General features: G+C 41.0%; 1 protein-coding gene across 4 annotated transcripts in view; it reads left to right on the plus strand.

The window, feature by feature from the left end:
* Positions 1-5,254, plus strand: part of ARHGAP4 (Rho GTPase activating protein 4) — a 147,282-nt gene that overhangs the window by 128,022 nt on the left and 14,006 nt on the right. The gene's annotated exons all lie outside the window — the stretch shown is intronic.

The raw sequence follows: 5,254 nt of genomic DNA on the forward strand, positions 1-5,254 counted from the left end.
CTTGACGTGCAATTAAGGCCTGGCATACTTCAGTGGATCATTGATTATTGTTTATCACTAGACCATAAAGTGATCATTACTGTGCAATAGAACACTTAACCACTTACTCTAAATGTGGTTACATGATGATCATGATTTTATCGTATACAGAGATAAATCCCTCAGCTCACAAGAAGGATCAACTGGTTTTTGTATTTAACCAGAAATAAAACTTGTGACCTATTAAGAGTCAAACAATAACTAAATATAGTGTGTGTGTGTATATATGTATGTGTGTATATGTAACATATATAATGTAATGTAGACAACTAGTACATCCACGCCATTTCGGAAGGGTTCGGTAGCAAACGCACGCAGAGATCAATACAAAACATCAGGGGTGATGTGGGTACTCACGGAACGCAGTCATTCTCAGCCTGGCTTTTGGAGTACTGTATGCAGACCCAGCTGGACTGGATGTTGCAGTGCTAGCCTCAAAGTGACTTTTAGGCATTGGGTTCCACAAGCGCTCTCCCACACCCTCCCCTGCAGATTCTGTATCTGATGTATCGACGACCTTAGTGATTTCAGGGCAATCAGCAGCAGAGACTTTGATTCTGCGTCACTCCAGTCTTTGACTATTCAGCTTACCCCTGAGGAGTCTCAGTCTTATGCTATTATCCCACACCCTCCCCGGCAGAGTCTATATCTGTTATCTGATGTACCCGTGACTTTAATGATTTCGGAGCCATCAGCAGCAGAGACTGTCTGATTCTGTCACTCCAGTCTTTGACTATTCCGCTTACCCCTGAGAAGTCTCAGTCTTCTGCTATTACTCCCAAGGAGACAATTTTGTCTGTTATTGTTGCTGTGACAACCACTCTAAAACTAGAGGATCTGCCTGTTGCTTCTTCCAGTGCAATTTCCAGTCTTGGGTCCCAAGGTTGCAAAGACCTTCCATTTGCTCCTACTTTTCCAATTATTTGTCTATGGAGATTGGAAGGTTGGAAGCATCCTGATAAGTTGTTTGCACCCTGTAAACATTTATTAGCATTGCATCCGTTTGGGGAGGATTTTGTGTAGAAGTTGTCTATTACCACTGTGGATCTAACTGTGTCCTGCCATGAATAGTAATTGCCTTGTCAATTACTATTCAGGTAAAGGATGAGCCTGTCTTAAAGTGTATTTTCACTTTTGCAGTCAAATCTGAGAAAAATCCTCTATATGTTTGTTATGTGTTCCCATTCACACAGCATACTATTTCTTACCTTTCAGATGTTTTGTTGCAGCAGGTAGAAAAATAGCTGAATCCAGGTTTTTCTAAGCATCTTCACAGTGACCTGTCCCAATAGAAAGAACTAGGATAGGAATGTGTTTTTCTTATAAACATACAATGTAGAAGCCAGGATTGTAATCTTTTAACCCTTTGTTAGGACAGGTAGTGTTTAAACCTACTTTACAAATTATAAATAAATCAGCCAGCACAGTACAGACAGGGTTAAAACAAACCCCTCACAGCTCCTCTTAACATAACAAAGGAGAAGCAAGGTGATATGTTGGCAAATAAAAAGCAATTTAAACTGCATGAAGCATTTTTTTATATTTTTATTTAGCTTATGTGATGTGAATGGGATGATGTACCGATGGTGTCAGGGATCTGAACACCTCCAGGTGGTGCTGGACCAGATCCGGCAGTTCCAGTGCTCCCTTGCAGCTGTCTCCAGGCAGCCAGTGGCTGTCTGGGACCTGAGCGCCTCCAGGTGGCACTGGGACTCTGGAACCAGGTCATGCACTTTCAGGGCTCACCTGCAGGTGTCAGCAATTAGGCACCACCTGATGCTGATCTGGGAGGGTATTTAATCCCTCCCTGCAGTGAGCCTGGTGCCACAGTATTGTCGCCATTACCTGTATCCTGTGACCTGTTTCCTGATTCCTGTAACCTGTTTCCTGAATCCTGTTGCCTCCTTGAACCCTGACCATTGATCCGTGGCTCCCCTCTTGTTGCCCTGCTCCCCAGATTCACTTGTCCTGTAACCTTTTGTATGTGGTTTTGTTGTTTGCATTTTGTTGGCTTTTATTTGCTACTTGTGGGTGTTGATGGGGTTGTTTGTGGTTACTTGATTATGGTGTGCCTAATAAACTGTAAGCTCATAAACATTGTCTGGTGTGGTCACACATTTGGTCCTCCCGTATAGATACCTGCATGCGGTGTGGGGACACCAGTGCGTGGTATCGTGACAGATGGATTGGCGCAAGGCCAATGTGGTGCCAATATTTAAAAAGGGATCTAAGTCTTTTATAAGTAATAACAGACCTGTAAGCTTAAAGTGACATTAAACCCTCAGATTTTTTAACATAAACCAATACTGTAATGTGTGCCTTACTGTAATCCATGGTAGTTTCCCTTCTCTTTGCTGCTCTTCCTTTTAAATCCTCATGTCTTCTCATGCTTGGGGAGAACTTCCCTTTGCAGCTCAGGGCCTCTTCCTGTAGTGCTGGCTCAGGTTGCAAACCTATACAAACCTATACACAGACACCATATATCCATTCCTGAGACAAGGCAGTCTGCTGCAAAACAGAAGTTCTGCCCAGCATGAGAACAGATACAGATTTAAAAGGAAGAGCAGCAAAGAGAAGGGAAACAACCATGGATTACAGTAAGGCACACATTACAGTATTGTTTTATGTTAAAAAATCTGAGGGTTTAATGTCACTTTAACTTCAATAGTTGGGAAGATACTTGAAAGTTTGATCAAGGATCACATGCACTTGTTTTTGCTTGAAAATAATATCATAAGCTATAGTCAGCACGGATTCACAAAAGACAGAAGTTGTCAAACAAACCTACTTTCTTTTTATGAGGAAGTGAGTAATAAATTAGACAGAGGAATGTCTATGGTTATAGTATACTTGGACTTTGCAAAAGCATTTGACACAGTTCCCAACAGGCGGCTAATGTATAAATTAAGGTCAGTAGGTATAGAGTATTCAATCTGTAACACTGGTCTACAAGTTTTGGGAAATGATCGACCTCCGAGGTAAAATGTGTTAATTCTTACATATTTTGATTAGATGAATTAGAAAACAGGTGATAAAGGTTGCTGGTTCGCTAAAGTTTTCAAGATATTTCACAATATAGATTTATACACAGGCAAGTATATTTGGCTACAAGGGAGGGAGGTGTTTGATGATCATGATGCCTCGTAATTTCTCGACAAAGTATGGTAGAACAATGAAAATGGTACCACATGGAAGTGTATACATTTATCTTCACTTTGAGACTAAAATTATTAACTAACTAATTTATTGTTCTTTTATTGCAAGGTACATTTGTCTTTGTCAGATCTACGCATCATACAGTTACATCTGGTGGCTTGTGAAAGTGTCATTGCCTAACATTTCCAAAGAACAGTTGCTTGATATTTTGACAAAAAACTGGCAGAAAGTGGTGATCAATGATTCATAACCTGAATGGTCTGAGGTTGTTAGTGGTGTCCCCCAAGGTTCAGTGTTGGGCCCCTTACTGTTCAATCTATTTATAAATTACATAGAGTTGGGGATTAAAAGTACTATTTCTGTGTTTGCAGATTACACCAAGTTATGTAGTGGAATACAGTCCTTACAGGATGTCTCCAACTTACAAGCAGATCTGAATGCACTGTGTGATTGAGCATCTATTTGGCAAATTAGGTTTAATGTTGATAAATGTAAAGTTATGCACCTGGGGACTAAAAACATGCATGCTTCATACACTCTAGGGGAGTATGTTTGGGGTAGTCAAAGAGAAGGATCTGGATGTTCTGGTAGATCATAGACTGAATAATAGCATGCAATGTCAACCAGCAGTTTCTAAAGCAAGCAAAATACTTTCTTGTATTAAAAGAGGTATAGATTCCAGAGATAGAGACATAATCCTGCCCCTGTACAAAGCATTAGTAAGACCTCATCTGTAATGTGCAGTTCAGTTTTGGGCACCAGTTCACAAAAAGTATGTTGTGGAACTGGAGAAAGTGCAGTGAAGGGCAACTAAACTCATAAGAGGCATGGAGGAGCTCAGCTATGAGGAAAGATGAACTGACCTGAATTTGTTCTCTCTGGAGAAGAGGCGATTAAGGGCGGACATGATCACCATGTATAAATACATAAATGGTCCATATAGTGAGCTTGGTGCCAAATTATTCACGTTAAGGTCACTGCAAAGGACAAGATGGCACTCTTTGCATCTGGAGGACAAGAGGTTTAACCTTTGCCTACAGAAAGGATTCTTCACAGTTAGAGCTGTGAAAATGTGGAACAGACTCCCCCAGGAGCTTGTTCTAGCTAGCTCAGGTAACTGTTTTATAAAAAAAATCTGGATGCATTCCTAAATGCACAGAATATTACTGGATATTGAGTTCTTATAGGTACACTAAGCACCAGAGATTGTTGATCCAGGAAATATCCGATTGCCTTATGGTATCCGGAAGTAATTTTTCCCCCCTGTTGGAGCAAATTGAAACAAGCTTTATAGGGGTTTCATTGCTTCCTCTGGATCAACAGTGGGTAACTGTGGGCATAGCGTTCTGTTTAGGCTGTTTTTTTTTTCCATTTTTCATATCTCTATATGTTGAACTCGATAGACTTGTGTCTTTTTTCAACCTGACTAACTATGTAACTATGTAAAAAAAATAAAAAAGGTGTTATCCCAATTTGGCTGCAAAAGTAAAAATACACATTAACCCCTTCGTGACTGACGCCAGCATCGGGGCTGTTTAAACAGACTCCCGGCGACTTTTGCCGCCGGGAGTCTGTTTAAATTTGTAGAGCCGACTAAAAAAAGGGCCTCAGTCATGAAGGGGTTAAGGACCCAACTGATAAATGATTGGAAGCCCTTTCTGAAGCTCTGTTCTCGTTGGTATGTCCTGCCATTCATCTGAATCTGGCTGTGATCCAACTTTGTCAAACCTTTGTCAAACCGGTCAAAAGCACTTAAAAGAGACCCGACTTCTGCTGCTTCTTGTACAAAGCATGGAGCAGATTGCTGTAGCAGTAAATTTCAGCTGTGACAGTTTGCTGGAAACATCCCGTCTCCTTTCATGCATTTGTCAGGTCATATGCATAGGGCACTATGACTGGACTAAACTAAACTATGTAAAAGTGCTAAATCCTCATGGTATTTAAGGGACATAATCTCTTTGGACCAACTGTTGTCATCAACATCATCAAGGGTGCTACTGGGGGCAGTGGCAGAGCTAAGGAACAAAGGTGCCCCCCCCCCCCCACAAAAAAACCAAAA

Source organism: Nanorana parkeri, unplaced genomic scaffold (assembly GCF_000935625.1).
Source record: "Nanorana parkeri isolate BGI_ZX_2015 unplaced genomic scaffold, ASM93562v1 scaffold116, whole genome shotgun sequence".
NCBI classification, from domain to species: domain Eukaryota; kingdom Metazoa; phylum Chordata; class Amphibia; order Anura; family Dicroglossidae; genus Nanorana; species Nanorana parkeri.